Source organism: Solanum dulcamara, chromosome 3 (assembly GCF_947179165.1).
Source record: "Solanum dulcamara chromosome 3, daSolDulc1.2, whole genome shotgun sequence".
Classification (NCBI taxonomy): Eukaryota; Viridiplantae; Streptophyta; class Magnoliopsida; order Solanales; family Solanaceae; genus Solanum; species Solanum dulcamara.
In genome coordinates this window covers 62,355,434-62,373,809 of record NC_077239.1, presented here as the reverse complement: position 1 = coordinate 62,373,809, position 18,376 = coordinate 62,355,434, and positions in this window count along the sequence as shown.

Sequence of the window (18,376 nt, the reverse complement as noted above, 5' to 3'; positions counted from 1 at the left end):
TTTTTTTTTTTTTTTTTTTTTTTTTTACGGGAACAGACCCTACACGAGGCTCCCACCTCTCGTGCACAGTCAGGGGTTAAGCAACACCCCCAAGCCTTAACATAAATAATCAAAATAAAAATACAAGGAGGGGGACATAAACCTTACCTCCGATCCTATGGTGGTTCATAAGTTGGCTAACCTATTAAGGTCGGCTAACTCATCCCCGATACAAAAAAGAAACTAACTATAACTAGAAAGCATTAAACCTGTGAGAGGACTCCTCCCGGTACAATTCAACTATGAAAGCATAAATGAGGGAGACTCTCCCCTTCCATGAGAAAAAAGAAAAGTAACCTACACTAGTCCTATTCAACTATGCTACGTACCAGACATAGCTACATTGAAGAAGAACAAGCATACGAAACTTCTATCTCGCATGGGATGGGAAATTCCTTTCATCTTTGCTCCTTTTAGTCTTGTCGTACCAAGTAAATCCAGGTGAAGTGTGCCTTTGTATCAGCATCATGATTACCAGCTATGGAGGTTGAAAGGAAGGAAGTAGCTGCATGGTGGTCCAAATGTATGGTTGCTGCAGACCTGTACTCCTTGTTGCTGCCTTTGTAGTTAGTCTGCTTGTTGGTCCTTGGTTTGAAGTGGTTCATTCTTGTACCTGCACAGCCAAACAAGACCAACAATAGATACAACCAAAGAGGTGTGCAAGCTGCTGTAGCATTAGCTTGTATTTGTTCCTTGGCTGCTGCAAGTTGGTGGAGCTGTTGCAGCTGTTGATGGAATGCATCCAAGGCTGCCAATCTGCAGGTGGCTGCAGGTTCCCTAGGCTGCTTGTTGGTCTTTGTTTTGAGGTGGTTAGGCCTCTTGGAGCACCTGCACAAAATAACAAAACCAACAAACTTGTATATGTTTCTTGTCTGCTGCAGGTTGATGGAGTTGTTGCTGGAGTGTGTTAGTAGTGGAGAATGTGTTTGGCAAGCTGAGGGTGCTGCTCCAAAGCAGCCCCAAGATACTGCAGTCCTTTTAGCAGTCTGCCAGCTGCATTGGTGAAGCTGAGAATGACTGATCATGGAGATCAATGCATTCTCCTGGAGGGGGGTGAAGCTGGGGTACCTGCATAGACAAACACAACCAACAAGACAAACAGCCAAATACAAGCAACCAAACAACCACAAAATCCAGAAGGAAGTTGCTGCTCTGCATAGTCCTTGTGTAGGCCTCTTAGTGAAGGTATTTGTTTTGGTGGTTGTATCTGTGCTGTGCTCTATGTAGGTGTTGGGAACACATGTTAATGAGTTCATCCTGACATCTGCATCTACACAACAAACAAGAACCAGCAAGAAAGGAGCTGCTGCAAGTGTTGTGTTATTAGAGTTATTAGAGAAGGCATAGGTGGATTGGATTTGTTCCTTGTCTGCTGCAGGTTGGTGCTGGGGTGTGCTGATAATAGAGAGTGTGGTTGGCCAGCTGAGTGTGCTACTCCATATAAGCCCAAGGTTACTGCAGCCCTCATAGCAGTGCCAAATAGGTTCAAATACTACTATAGGGTACTCAAAATTCATTTGAAATCCCGTGCGCTCAAATGAGATATGCTACCCTACCAAATTTGACATTGTAGACTCAATGGCACAGTAAATTCCCATACGAGGTCATTACAACTGAAAGTGGGTCCCTCACCCAAAGAACATTTTGAGCTAAATTCCTCAATAGGCCTCAGAATTAGACTGGAAGCATTTCAAAGCGAACGAAGGGTCAGTATAGACGAAAATCGACATTCCAAAACTAATCGCGCTGTTCGAATTTTCATCCGAGCACATTTTTCAAGAATGTTGACCAAAGTCAACTGTAAGACAACTTTCAAAGGCAAAAACGCCAAATGTTCTTAAACTCGAATTGATTTCTTTGGTACTCATGCCAACCATGCTACTAGATTAATTTTGCCATTGTGGATCTAATGGAACAGTCAAAATTCCGTTCTAAGGTCATTTTCCTGAAGTTATGACCGAAGTCAACTTTTTAAGTCGTAAAAGCTCCAAAACATGGAAATAGGCCTAAAACCCAAATGAACGACTAGGCGACCAAATATTTAGTGCCAACAAGTCGTAAATATCTTGGGGTCGCTACAGGAACACTCTAAACAACGAAATGAATGCTTGAATTCAAAAATGACATGGGGGTCATTACAGGTTAGTTCAGTATGAAGGAAAATATGTTCCTTCGAAAATAAGTGATTTTCCTACCTTTTTTTCTAGTATTCCGTTATTAAGGAGAGAAATATTATATCAGGGGAAATAAGATATAATCTAGGTAAATACTATGACTTTGGAATGTACTTATGTCTAAATCGAAACTTGACCCCCAACTGATATTGACCCAGGATTCGATCTCAAGGCCTGAACATAGAAAAATTAGAAAACAAAAATATTTTCTTCCATACCCAACACACCCTTATGTTCAAAATCTTTAAGTGAGTGTTGGTGAAAAAACTTTGAAAACATAGGCAAATTACTATTTTAGCAAAACAGGTTTGTTAGATTTGTTATAATGTTTTGCCAAATTGATGATATTAGGGATTGTAATTTGTGATATTTAAAACTTATTTTTTCAATTTGATTTCACTTAAAGTAGATTCGTTTGTGAAATTGTGTGTTGGATTGTTATAATTAAGAAATAAGCCTTTTGGCCAAAGCCACTGATTTTCAGACAAAAATGGTTGTACTAAAAATATATGTGCCTTATGTTCAAAAAAAATGGTTGAACCTCAGGAAGATGTGCCTTAAGTTCATACAAAAAGGGCAACGAGATAAAAAATATGGCTCAACTTTAGGTGTATGAGCCTTAAGTTCATGCCAAAATAGCTAGACTTCAGGGATATGTTCACTTAATTCAGCCAATAATACTTGAAGTTCAATTAAAAATGATCGAGCTTCATACATATGTCACGATCCAAAACTTTGAGTCCTGATGGCGCTTACCATAACCCACTAGTAGGCAAGCTGACTCATCCTGAAACTAGTAAAGAATTATTAAACAAAAAGAGACAGGTAAGATCCAGAGTGCCATGAGCTCACCCTCTTCTATATATCCTTTTGCAACTAGCTCAAAATCAATGCTGATAGTTGGTGCTCTATTTTTGAATAGATGCAAAGTATAGTATGAGTACTAAAATAATAGGTAACCAGTAGAAATCATAGGCCGACTAAGCTTGAAAAGTAAAGACAATAATGAAAAGAAGGAAAGTAATACTACATGGGTCAAGAGAATGAAATTCAAATAAGGAATGCACACAAGTCTAGGAAAGAACGGAAATGTAAGCTTATAACTAACTATAACATCGCAAAACCCCATAAGTCCAGAAAGTACATTCGTGTGCAAGTTTAAGTAAAACTAAGGTGGACCCCTATAAGTCCAAAGAGTACATAGAAAATAAGGATACTACAAAAAAATTAGGATATTTCGTACTGAAAAGACATCTCGGAGAACCCAAATAGAATTACCATGTCAGGGCCCGAACCCAACAAATAAGGGTGATGCCCTGATTTATACTAAGGCTAAAAGAAATGTACCAGAGCCTTGAACCATGGCTACAAAGATGCACTAGTCCTCGAACCATGGCTGAAGTAAGGCGAAGGATCACAAAAAAGGAATAAAATATGCTAATCCTCCCCAAAACCTAAAAATACGGTCTAGACATGATTTCCAAAAACCGATAGCCTACCTCAATACAGACAACACGTGCTCCAAAATCATAATTCAAGAACTTTATCCTTTTAAATGGATTCCAAATGTTGCCACGCCAGCAAAATTAGAATCACAATGTCAATATGGATGTTTTGACACCAAATACACAATAATTAGAGATGGACCAAAAATAAAGTCAATACAAAAATGTGGAACACACACTGAGAATCCCAAAATTGACTCCGTCAAAAGGTCCTAAATGATAAACTGAGCTTGTGTCCTAAAATGAGACTCTATTTGAGGCTCTAAACAAAATAATTCAGTTCATGTAAAAAACACCAATAAAATTATAAGAAAAAAGGATGGGCAGTCCCTTCCAAAGTTTCCCCAACACTCCCACTCATATCCACAAACAATCTGGATGTAATGCAACTGGAATCACTTGATTTGGAGGTGTATAACTCCCAAAATTATACTTGGCACTTGAAATACTGGCTGGTTCGCCTCTGGTCTTAAAAGACAAGACAATTACTCTCGTCAAATGTGGAGGAGAGGTTCGCAGTGCGTAGGTTGACCCAACTTAGACTTTGTGAGCGTGGAATGAGGCCAGTGATCGCGGCAACATCACAAGCCTTCTTGAATGCAAAATTCATCCCGCCAGCTTGCAAGGTCCTAGATCAAACTCAATGTTCTAGAGCTAACGAAACCTTCATAATTGGAATTTGAGGTTGTTTTCCAGATATTTTGACCATAGTCAACTATTCAAGTTTCAAAAGCTTTAATACATAGAAACTTGCATAAAAGCCAAACAAATGACCATATTACCGAAATGTTAGTCAAAACAAGTCATAATTGACTTGGGGTCACTTTAGAAGTTCTCTAAACAATAAAAAAAAAAGAAATAACAAGAAAATGACATAGAGGGTTATTAAACATATTTTCCTTAAGTTCATATAATAAGGCATGAAGTTTGATTGCTTTCAACTTTTCTAAAGTTAGGATTTAACAATCTATATTTACATGTGAATGTCTAACCTTCAAATACTACATCTACAGTTGATTTATCCACTGAACATGAGACACCTAATATTTAAGTAATTTAAAGCGGATAAGCTTGTAAGATTTTAAGAACTCCAGTATAACTTAAATGGGTTTCTCAAATCAATTATATCTGGATCTTTTTATATAGTGTTTGTAGATATATATATATCATTAATCATTAACTTCTTTCCCTTTTGGGTTAAGGAAAAGTTGGTGGTGATGGGACAAAGTGCATACACAATTTTGGAATTATCATTTAAGTTATATTCGTAGTGCACACAAAAATGCAAGTTTCTTAATTTAGAATATCATTTTATATGGAGTGTCTGCAGTTTCATACGGATGATGTTCTAGCACAAATGACCAAAAATTACTCATATTTTCTTGAACTTTAGAAACATATGATTGAATTTCATCCATTTTTGCCTGAATTTATATTGCAAAAATATCATAGGCTAACTAGCTCCCAATCACACACAAAATATAACAACAACAACCCAGTGAAATCCCATAATGTGGGGTCTGGGGAGGATAAAGTGTACACAGACCTTACTCCTATCAAGATAGAAAAGTTGTTTCCGAGAGACCCTCGACTCAAAAGAAGCATAAAAAGAGCTCATATAAGGCTAAGAAGTTCAAAGTGATATGGGAAAATAAATAACGAATAACGCAAATAACAAAAGCGACACATGTAAAATAGAGTAATCAAAGTACAGAAAGCAATAAAGAGATAATAACAGAAGTCAGAGCACAAGAAATTATAGTGAGCTAATGCGCCTACTAATATGGAAGAATAATGAGACACTATGCACTAGCCTTCTACCCTAATATGGGTCTTCCACACGCTCCTATCTAATGTTATGCCCTCGTTAATCTGTAACTGTGCCATGTCCTATCTAATCACCTCTCTCCAATATTTCTTCGGCCAACCCCTACCTCTTCTAAAACCATCCATGGCCAAACTCTCACACCTCTGCACTGGGGTATCTGTGTCTTTCCTCTTCACAAGCCCAAACTATCTCAGTCGCATTTCCCATATCTTATTTTCCACCAAGGCCACTCCTACCTTGTCCCAAATAGCCTCATTTCTAATCCTGTCACTCCTGGTATGTCCACACATCCATCTCAATATTCTCACCTCTACTACTTTCATTTTTTGAATGTGAGAGACCTTAACTGGGCAATACTCCACCCCATATAACATATTCATTCTAACCACCAGTTTTTAGAACTTGCCCTTAAGTTTTAGAGGCACCTTCTTGTCACATAGTACATCGGAAGTGAGCCTATATTTTATCCACCCTGCCCTAATACGATGTGTGATATCGTCGTCAATCTCTCCACTACTTTACATGATAGACCCAAGGTACTTGAAACTATTTTTATTTTAGATGTCCTGGTCACCAAGCCTAACTTCCATGCCAACCTCCTGAGGTGTCTCACTAAAATTGTACTCTAAGTATTCTGTCTTGGTCCTACTCAGATTAAACCCTTTAGACTCCAAGGTATGTCTCCAATCCTCCAGCCTAACGTTAACTTTGCTATGGTTTACATCGATCAGGACTATATCATCTGCAAAAAGCATACACCATGGCACCTCACCTTAAATTTGTTGCGTCAATCCATCCATCACCAAGGAAAATAAAAATAGACTAATGGTTGATCCTTGATGCAATCTCATCACAACTGGAAAGTGTTCTAAGTCCCCTCCTACTGTCCTTACCCTAGTTTTAGCTCCCTCATACATATCTTTGATCACCCTAATGTATGTCATAGGTATACTTTTAGCCTCCAAACGTCTCCATAGTATCTCTCGTGGAACTTTATTGTAAGCCTTTTCTAGATCGATGAATACCATATGCAAGTCCCTGTTTCTCTTCTTATACTGCTCCACCAGTCTCCTCATAAGATAGATGGCTTCTGTAGTTGTGCGTCCCAGCATAAATCTGAACTGTTCTTTGAAATAGACACGCCTCTCCTAACCCTCATCTCCACCACTCTTTCCCACACTTTCATAGTATAGCTTAGAAGCTTGATACCTCTATAATTATTGCAGCTTTGGATACCCCCCTTGTTTTTGTATAGAGGGATCATTACGCTTGACCTCCATTCTTTGGGCATCATTGCCATCTTAAATATGACATTAAATAACCTAGTCTTCCACTCCAAACCTACCGAGGTCGCACTCTTCCAAAATTCCCCAAGAATCTCATCAGGTCCAGTCGCTCTCCCCTAGAACATCTTACACACAACACCCTTAACCTCTTCGACCGCAATACTCCTGCAACACCTAAAATCGTGAAGCCTCCCTGTATGTTCTAAATCTTCAAACACAATCTCTCTGTCCCCTTCTTCATTCAAGAGTTTATGGAAGTACGACTACCATCTCTGTTTAATAAGGGTCTCTTCTACTAATACTTTTCCATGCTCATCCTTAATGTACTTTACTTGATCCACATCGCGTGCCCTTCTCTCCTATTCCCTGTCTAGCTTGAACAATTTCCTATCTCCACCTTTCTCTTCTAATTCAGTATAAAGGCATTCAAAAGCTTCCATTTTTGCTATCGACACCGTCGACTTTGCCTCCTTCCTTACTATCTTATAAAGTTCCCTATTCATCCACTTCTCCACCTCATCCTCTCTTTCTATCAGCTTCGCATACGCTATCTTCTTTGCTTCCACCTTCTCTTGCACTTCTCTATTACACCACCAGTCCCCTCAGTACCAGCCATGGCTGCCTGTCGAGACTCCTAACAGTTCCCTTGCTACAAACCTAATACAACTAGTTGTCCTATCCTAGATAGTGTTCGCATCCCCACTACTATCCAAGGCCCCCATATCCTTCAATTTCTCTCTTATCTCCAAAGCGCTAGCCGTGGTCAAACTCCCCTATCTGATCCTAGGTCGGTCAACCCCGACCCTCTTTTTACTCTCATCTTGATCCCTAAATCCATTAGAAAGAACTTATGTCAGATTGTAAGGTTGTTGATCGGAATGACCTTACAATCTTTGCACAAACCTTTATCATCCTTCCTAAGGAGTAAAAAATCTATCTGAGTCATAGCCACTGCACTCTAGAAAGTTACCAAGTGGTCCTTCTTCTTTGGGAAACTCGAATTGGCTATCACCAAACCAAAAGCTCTTGCAAAATCCAAAACTGAAACTCCTCCTCTATTTCTGTCCCCGAAGCCAAAACCTCCATGCGCATTATCATACCCTCCCAAAATAGACCCGATGTGCCCATTGAAATCCCATCCCATGAAAATCTTCATAGTAGGCGGTATGCCTCCTACTAACTCATACAAATCCTCCCAAAAGCGCCTCTTATCCTCCTCGCCTAAGTCCGCTTGCGGCGTATAATCACTAATAATGTTAAACGTGATCCCTTTAATGATCACCTTTATTGACATCATCCTATCAGTGACTATCCTAACCTCCACCACCTGATCCCTTAAATTACTGTCTACTAAAATGCCTATCCCTTTCCTATATTTCGATCTACTAGAGAACCAAAGATTATACTCGTGTACCTCCTTAGCTTTAGAACCTATGAGGTATTTGAATCACCAAAATTGTATGTTATTTTTTGAAGTCAAGCAAGTTATAAAACAAAATTAAAAAAAAGTTATCGCAAATTACATTCATAAGTTCTCTGAATTTGGGTTAGATGTCTTGGAGCTTTTATTCCAATCTACTAAGAGTTAGAGGATCCACTACCTATCCAATTGAATATCTGCGAATCTAGTTTCCAATGCATTAAACTGTTTATTATATAACTTCAAAAGGGAGATATATTCATATTTTTACGAGATCATACAAGCAAACACATAAGGTGGGCCCTAGGTTGGTGGAGTTTATAAAGATATTGCCTTCTCCTTTGGATTTCATTACTCTTCATCCTTAACCCAGACAAAATAGAGAGAAAATAAATAAATTGTCCTTTTCTTCATCTAGAACTCTTCTGTAGCAACCCCAAGTCATTTATGACTTGTTGGCACTGACTGTTCGGTCTCTTAGTCATTTGTTTGGGTTTTAGGCCCGTTTCCCTATTTTGAAGCTTTTATAACTTAAAATTTTGTTTCCGGTCAATACTTCAAGTAAACAACCTCAGAACAAAATTCTTATGTTTTCATTATCTTCATAATGGTCCAATCAGGCTAGTAGCATGGTCGGCACAAGTGTCGATGCAATCAGTATGAGTTTGAGGCCATTTGGCTTTAGCTTTTGAAATTTGGTATAAGTTTGACTTTGGTCAACATTCTTGGAAAACACAATCGAATGAAAATCCCATATGCACAGTTAGTTCCGGAATGTTGAGTTTGGAGTGGAATTTCCCTTTGTTTGGTTTTTAAGGATTTTGGTCAAATCTCAAGGCCCGTTCTTGTTGTGACATCATCGATTTAGCTATCTTATTTTAGCAGGTTATTGTGGCAGCCAGTCGATCTTCAATGTTTCCTTTCCATTGTGTTTCAGTGTCTAGCTCAGTTATATATGGTACTAAGTGCCTGTTGCCTCCCTAGTTTGGGGCGTGATATTCCTGGTGACTCGGGGACCCCTCCGAGTTTACTTTTCAACATATGGTCATTACATTACATGATCTTGTTTATTTATGTGATTGTACTCTTTCGTGTATTCGAGCACTCAACTTGTGTTATTTGTGCTAGTTATCTTACGATTGTTGGTTACTAAACTGTTAGCTAGTATTTGTATCACTATCTCACTCTTTTATATTTATATATGATATTTTTGAACTAGGTCGGCATATGATGCCTACTAGATACCCCATATTTTAGTACTCATGTTGCACTTCTATATCTTTTCCTGATGCATCTCCTAGTACGAGCCACTCTTTGTAAGAATTGGATCTCCCATAGTTGTCCCAAACTTAGATCGTGGTGAGGTCCCGACGTTCAGATACTCGCTACTTTCCTTATTTTTTTGACATGTATAGTTTGTATTTTGACGAGTAAGATCTCTTGTATATGTATATATACCATATTACTTAGTAGCTCCTGTACAGAAGACACCAGGTCTGAGGAGTTGATCGGTTTCAGTTTGTCCTTTTAGTCACTTTCGAGCCTCTTTTGATATTTTGTATTGTATTACAAACTTATGATATGGCCCGCTTCTTAAATTTACTATTCCTATATTCCGCCTCTCATTATTAATATGCTATTTAACTGTTTTCTTCCACAAAATTCTATTTGTTGATGTTTTAGGCTTGCTTACAGTGGGGGGTAGTAGGTCCATCATGGACCAACTGCGGGTCGTGACAAATATTTTGATGAAGTGGGTCTTCAATTTTGACTATGAGTGTGTGTAAATTAAATGAGTTTAAATTAAGTTATACCTGATTTTTAAAAGTATTTAACTTGTATCCAATTTTAGCAAACATCAGATAAAAAACTGACAAATGCTAAACAAAAACACGTGTTTCCTCCTCCTCCTCTTTGTAGTTATTGCACAATAGTATTTTTCGAATTTATAGAAATTTAAGTATAATGCTATGAAGAAGTGAGTCTTGAATTTTGAATATGAAAAAAAGTTTAACAGTTTTTCACGATCCGATTTCTCAGGTTATGATGGCGCGTACTATAACCCACCATTAGTCAAGTCGATCCATATCCCAAAACTATAAATAATGGGATGTCAGGGTAGAAGATCCACAAATCTATCTAAAACAATAACGAAAATAACAGGAGCATATATGAACGGTGGAAGCAGCTAAATATATATACATATCAAAATGAATCCCTCCCAGAACTTGGAAGTCATCTGTGCAGAGCTACAAGTAAAAAGTGTACAAGTCCCAAAAGTGGACCATGGAAACAAAATTGTCTCAAAAAGAAAATACGAGCAAAATGTATATCCAGAAGGAGACGGGTAAATACAGAACGCAATGTGATCACCCTTTTACTTCGAACACAATAACAACACGCTCGGACTCAATGCCAGTAGCTAGTACTCAGACCTGCATCACAAAAATAGATGCATAGTTAGTATGAGTACCAAAGCAACAGGTATAAAGTAGGCACTATAGGCCGACAGAGCAAGATAATCAAAACTAAACTGAAATGCGAGTAAAAGATCACTATCAAAGACAAGACAAGAAGTAAATGTACGTATGAACACGAACGTACTAGCAAACAAAGAGAAAGAATATAACTAACTCTGCCGGGCTCCCATAAACCCGACAGGTATACTCGTGCACAAATAATGAGTAACCACCTGCACGGACTCCTATAAGCCCGATAGATGCAAGAATAGTTGAAGGAGAAAATAATGGAACTAAAGGATTCCATTAATATAACCATTTCTCGAACTTGAACCAAACCATATCCAACTCTAACACCTCAACCCACATCTGATAGTAGACGAAGACAACCAAATATTCATCAGGAAATCAGGAATTTAACCACGTGCAAGCTGGACCATGGGCTGAAACCGGGTAACTATAGTTAATGAGTCGACATGAGTGCACTAGACCATGGACTTTAACCAGGTAGCTATAGACAAAGGTTAAGCATGAGTAAGAGAGACTGTAGACTAGAACAGGGTAATTATAGCTAGAAATCCTAAACACAAGTAAGTTGGACTACGGACTGGAATCGGGTATATGTGGCTAAGGAATCGATCACAAATAAGTTAGACCACGGTTTTAATCAGGTAACTATAGCTAAGGGATCGAACACTAGTGACTTGGATTACGGACTTCCATCGGGTAACTGTAGCTAAGGGATCAAACCGATTACAGAATCAATGTCCAACTATGCGTCATGGGGAGTGCCTCCAAACCAAGTACCATCAATATATCATTCCAGCCCAAACCAAATCTACCCCGAATCGCTGAGGAAACTTTTAAAAATCAAGGTTCAAATGATATAGGGTTGATAAGAGATAGGTCATTATGGAGGTAAAATCACAAGCTGAGTTACTACCTAGATGAAGCTCAGACTTAGCTCAGACTATCAGACTTAAGTCTGTTATATTGCCAAGTCTAAGAAAACACTAGTTTAAGCCTAGACTAAGGCCAGAAATTCTTCCAAACATATAAAGACAGTTGCAGTATTCACCACAAGGCATAGATGATCAATAATAATGGGAATCATGCTTACACAGTCCAACAATTACTCAAAATAAGGCCTAGGACATGGGTTCTAGGAAATTAGCATATTGGATACCCTAACCCCTCCATATTCATAAAAATTAATGTACAATTGCCTAAACATGCTCAGTCTTATGAGGGGAAACCGTAGCCTACCTGAAAGACGACCACATGCGCTTGAACTCACAAAACTATAGCTTTTCCCTTCCGAGCGGCCTCCGAATGCTTCCATGGTTTCAACAATAGATTCACAACATTAATATGATCGTTATAATAATAAAATTATTGAATTCGGAGATGGACTATTTTTGGGGCCTAAAATGGGAAAAGTGGGACCCATATTCGGGATTATAGAATTGACCCCCAAAATAGGTCCTACACATCATTCCAACCTCGCAAATCAGATTTATATCATAATTCGGGGTGGAAAACTATGTAGGATGAGCATGAGACTAAAATTCACAAGATTCAACTAAAAGACCAAAAATGGCAGCATCTTGATCACCTAATTCCAAAAGAAAGAGACCCTTCAAACCCAAAAAAATACTATGGTGTTCCTTGCGAAAACCCCCACAATATAGCCTCAAAAATCACTCAAAATGGAGTTAAATTGATCAAGTTACAACCTCCACAAAATACAACTCCGAAAATCACTATAGCAGTACCTAAAAATAGATTTATTACCACACACAAAGGTTCTCCTCGCATTTCCGAGATCTGCACAAGATTTCTCATGAAATTCCCTTTAAATTTGACCTTGGAATCGCCTAATCTGTCTAAAATGAAGGAGAAATGTTTAAAGTTTGAGGAATGAGCTTAAATTCATTTTGGTCTTTCATTAAAAGACCAGTCCAATGGCCTTCGTGAATGCGGCTACAGTGCTCCACGAATGCAGAGGCTAAGAAACTTGACCTTCGCGAATGCGGCCAAAGGAGGCTTGCGATCGTGGAGGCCAAAGTCTCAAGCCTCTACGAATGTGACGAAGGCTCTGCGATCATAGACACCAAATTCGTGGACCTCCATGAACGCGGCCTAGGACCGGCAATTGTGAATAGCCAATGGTGCTGCAGCAGATATCAGCAATAGTTTTTCACCAAGTTTAAATACTTCAATGGGGTGCTCGAAATTCGTTCGAAATCCTCTGCGCACAAACGAGATATGCTACCCTACTAAATTCGACATTACGGACTCAATGGCATAGTCAAAATTCCCATATGAGGTCGATGCAACTAAAAGTGCGTCCCACACCCAAAGGCCATTTTGATCCAAATTCCTCATTGGGCCTCAGGATTAGACCAAAAGACTCAGGAAGAGAACAAAGGGTCGTTCTAGACCAAATTCGACATTCCAAAAATCACCGCACTATCAGAATTTTAATTCGAGCATATTTTCCAATAATGTTGACCAAAGTCAATTATAGGCCAACTTTCTAAAGCAAAAGAGCCAAATGGTCTTAAACTCACACCGATTACCTCGGTACTCATGTCGACCATGGTACTAGCCTAATTTGGATATTTTAGAGCTAATAAAATTGTCAAAATTCTATTCTGAGGTCTTTTTCCCAAAGTTATGACTGATGTTAACTTTTTAAGTTATAAAGCTCCAAAATAGGGAAACGAGCTTAAAACCCAAGAAAACGACCAGACAACCGAATAGGTAGTGCCAAAAAGTCATAAATGACGTAGGGTCGCTATAGGAATGTTCAAAATGATAGAATGAATTCTTTAATTCAAAAATGATCTGGAGGGTCATTATAATATCCACTACTAAAAGAACTTTCGTCCGTGAAAGTAAGAGTCAAAAAGTACGTGAAGGCTCAAATAGTCCGGGGAAGTGTGCCTGCATCTCATGCTCGGTCACCCAGGTAGCCTCCTCGATTGGATGATGCGTCCCACGGACCTTAACCATGAGAATGGCTCTGGAACGCAACTATCTAACATCTCTAGCCAAAATAGCAACTTTCTCCTCAATGTAACTCAAACGATCATCCAAGTTAACTGCATCATACTGGATCACATGGGACTCTTCTGGAATATACCGCCGCAGCATTGAAACATGAAAAACTAGATAAAAAGTTGAAAAGGCCGGAGCCAAAGCTAACTCATATGCAACTTCACCAACTATCCTTAATATCTCAAAAGGACCAATATACCTGGTGGTAAGTTGCTTCGCCTCCTAAATATCATCACGCCTTTCATGGGAGATACACGAAGGAATACTCTGTCACCAATGGAAAATCTCATCTGCTGACGCCTACGATCCGCATAACTCCAGTGTATTCTCTAAGTTGTCCTTAGCCTATCTTAAATCACCCTAACATCATCTAAGGCCTCCTGCATCATGTTTGTGAAGCCTGTGCTCTATAGACTTAAAACAACCAACTAGAGAGAAAAAATATGTACTATATAAGGCCTCTAATAGGGCTATCCGACTCTAGAGTGGTAACTTTTATTGTACGCAAACTCCGTCAAGGGTAAAAATTGATCCCACTAAGGCCTAAAATCCATAACACAAGCCCATAGCATATCCCCGAGAACCTAAATTGTGTGCTATGACTGACCATCAGTATGCGGATAAAAATCTATGCTAAGGTTGACACAGGTACCTAAATCCTCCTGAAATGTCCTCCAAAAGCTATATATAAATCGTGGGCCCCCAGTCTGAGATGATGGAAATAGGCACACCATGAAGGTTAACCACCTCCTGAATATATATACGGGCTAACCTCTTAGAGGAAGTATGAACGAGAAGGAAGTGAGTTGGCTTGGTCAATTGATCCATGATGACCCAAATATTATCAAGACCATGGGAAGTATGGGGCAACCCCACAATAAAATCCACAGTGATCCTCTCCCATTTCTACTCGAGAATGGGTAGTCTATAAAGCTCTCCACCAGGCCTCAAATGCTCGTCCATAGCCTGCTGACAACTCAAATAACGTGATATATAAACCATAATATCTCTCCTCATACCACTTCACCAGTAGTGCTGCCACAAGTCAGGATACATCTAAGTAGTGCCCAAATGCATGGAATATCTAGAATCATGGGCCTCACTAAGGATAATCTTAATCACATCCTCAACTCTCGGAACACAAAGTCGACCACTAAACAACAAAACGCCATCTAAATCTAAGGTAGCCAGGCCAGCATCACCTCCTAAAACCCAATCTCAAAGTGCAACTAAATCCTCATCCTCAAACTGATGGCTACAAATCTGGTCCAATAGAGATGACCGAGCTCCCGCATAAGCTAACACATATCGAGAATCAGAAATATCAAGCTGAATTATTCGATTTGCTAGGGACTGGATGTCCAATGCTAAGGGTCACTCTATAGTAGAAAGGAAGGCTATACAACTGATACTCACAGGCTTCTGCCTCAAGGCGTCTGCTACTGCATTTGCCTAGCTTGGATGGTAGAGAATAGAAAGGACGTAGTCCTTTAGGATCTCAATCCAATCACGCTGCCTCGAATTAAGATCTCTTTGGCTCATAATGTATGAAAACTTCTGTGATTAGTGTAAATCTCGCATCGAACACCATAGAGGTAGTGCCTACAAATATTAAGTGCAAAAACTACCGCCGCCAACTCTAAATCATGAGTGGGGTAGTTGCGCTCTTGCAACTTAAGCTGCCTCGATGCATAAGCAATAACCTGGCCCTGCTACATCAGTATACAACCCATACCAATACCAGATGCATCACAATAAATAGTGAATCCCTCGCCCTCAACTGGAAGAGTCAATATAGGAGTGGTGGTAAGCAACTCCATGAATTTAGAAAGCTCTTCTCACACTTCTTCGACCATACAAAAGAGATATCCTAGAGAATCAACCGAGTCAGAGGCGTTTCTATAGTATAAAATCCCTCAATAAAATGCCTGTAGTACCCTACCAATCCGATAAATCTACGAATCTCAATCATAGAGGTGTGCCTACACCAATCACGAATAGCCTCAATCTTCACTGGATCTACCAAAATACTATCCTTGGACACCACGTGCCCTAAGAATGCTACGGACTTAAGCTAAAACTCGCACTTTGAGACCTTGGCATAAAGATGCTGATTTCTCAAAGTCTGGAACACTTCTCTCTAATGCTGCTCGTGCTCCTCCAGGCTCCGCGAGTAGGCCAGAATGTCATCTATGAAGACTATGAAAAATGATTCCAAGTACAGCCTAAACACTTGGGTCATCAAATCCATGAGCATGGAAGGGGTATTAGTCAACTAAAAAGATTACTAGGAACTCATAGCGGCCATAACAAGTCCTAAATGCATTCTTAAGGATGTCCGACGCCCTAATCCTCAACTGGTGGTAGACAGATCTCAAATAAATCATAAAAAACACCATAGCACCCAAAAGCTTGTCGAATAGGTCATCAACCCAATATATAGGGTAACAGTTCTTTATCGTCACATTGTTCAACCTCCTTTAGTCTATGCACATCCGTATAGTACCATATTTCTTCTTAAAGAAGAGGACTAGGCACCCCAAGGCAATACACTAGGACGAATAAATCCCTTCTCCAAGAGATCCTAAAGCTGAACACTGAGCTCATTGAGCTCTATAGGGGACACATGGTATGGTGGGATGGAAATAGGATGCGTAACCATCTCTACATCAATAGCAATATCAATATCGCGGCAAGGAGGGAGTGTAGACAAATCGGCATGAAATATATCTGCAAACTCTCGGATGGTAGGCAATGAATCAACTTTAGAACCCTCCCTACTCACATCTCTACCACAAGACAAGTATGCCAAACACCCGCTAGCCACTAACCTCCGAGCCCGAACAAAATAGATCGCCCCTATCGGCGTGTGACTATAAGAGCCCTACCATACCACTGGTGGAATACCAGGAATGGCTACGGTAACAGTCTTAGCATAGCAATCCAAGACCACAAGGTCAGGGAATAACCAGTCCATGCCTAGAATCAAATCAAAAACCACCATATCAAGTAAAATGAGATCCACTCTAGTGTCACACCCCTGAATAGTCACCACACAGGATCTAAAGACCTAATCTACTACTAGTGAATCACTTACTAGTGTCGAGACACGCAATGGGTCATTTAATGGCTTTGGTGTCATACTCAGCCGAGGGGCGCAATAAATAAATATATAAGAATATGTAGAGCCTAGATCAAATAAGCGGATGCGAGCTAATGGCATAATAAAATCGTACTTATGATCATAATGTGTAAGGCTTTAGAATCTACCTTAGCTAGAGCTGCATAGAAATAGGCCTGGGCTCCTCTACCCTATGCATTGAATATATCTCCTAACCTACCTCCCCGGGGACCTCCCCACATACCCTGATGATCATCCCTACGATCTTGACCCTGGCCTCTACCTCTAACTGTAGTTGCTGGTGTTGGCATGGGTCTACCTACTTATAGAGCTGGTAAGGCTAGCCTATGCTGAGGGCACTCACGGAACCAATGGTCTAACTCCTCGAACTCAAAGCATCCCTGAGCATGTTGGCTGATAGCTGGAGGTCGGCCACCTCGGCCCTGACATGGACTAGCACTAGAACCAATCTAGTGAAGCTGATCACCTTCCAATGTCAGATGAGAGGCATGGAAGGGGTCACTGGACTGAACCAATTAGAATCTCTAGAGAGATCTATCATAGGACTCTCGGGGTCTAAAATAGCACCCATCATGGCTATCCTCCTACTTAGCCCTCTTCTGCTACCCCTATGGGCCTCGTAATGGAGCTGCTCGAGCATGCAGGTAAGATCTACCACCTCCAAAAATGATTATCCCACTGAGACAAAAGACTGATTCTCAATCCGTAGATGGAGCCTCAATTCCCTAACGAAGTACCAAACTCTCTCCTCCTTTGTGGGTAATTTCATGGCAGCATGCCTAGAGGGCTCATGGAATTAGGCCTCATACTCTAATCCTATCATGGTGCCCTACTCCAACCATGAAAACGGATCTCGGAGCTTATCTCTGATGCTCCTGGGATAAAATTAGGCTAAGAAGGACTCTAAAAACTCAACCCCTATGACCGACGGAGACTCAGCTGGCCTGGTCTCTAAATAGGTGTGCCACTACTACCTGGCGTGACCGTTTAACTAATATGCAGTGAAGTCGGCTCCTCTCAACTCCACTAAACCCAAGGTATGTATCCCCTTACAGAAAGTAAGTAGAAACACATGGGCATTCTTACCCACAGCCCCAGAAAATATTAGTAGTGATAGTCGAAGGAATACCTCAAGCATCGTCTACTCTCGGAGTGGCATGACGCCCTTCAAATCATCAAGTTGAGCAGCCGGTGCCGGTGGCTACTGAACAACCGGTGCTTCTGGTGCAGGCTGGTCTTATGGTGATGGAGCGGTTAGAGCTAGGGCCTGCCACATATCCCTAATGCCAGCTAATATCTAGGCAAGCATTGCCTATAAGTATGGAGCTGCAGCTAGCTCGAGCGGTGACTTGACTGGTCCCAATTCCACCGGCTGCTGATGTAATGGAGCTGCTGGTGGCTCCACCTCCGGCTCTGGTGTCTGTTCCTATTCCCAAGATACTGCTATAACCCTAGCACGA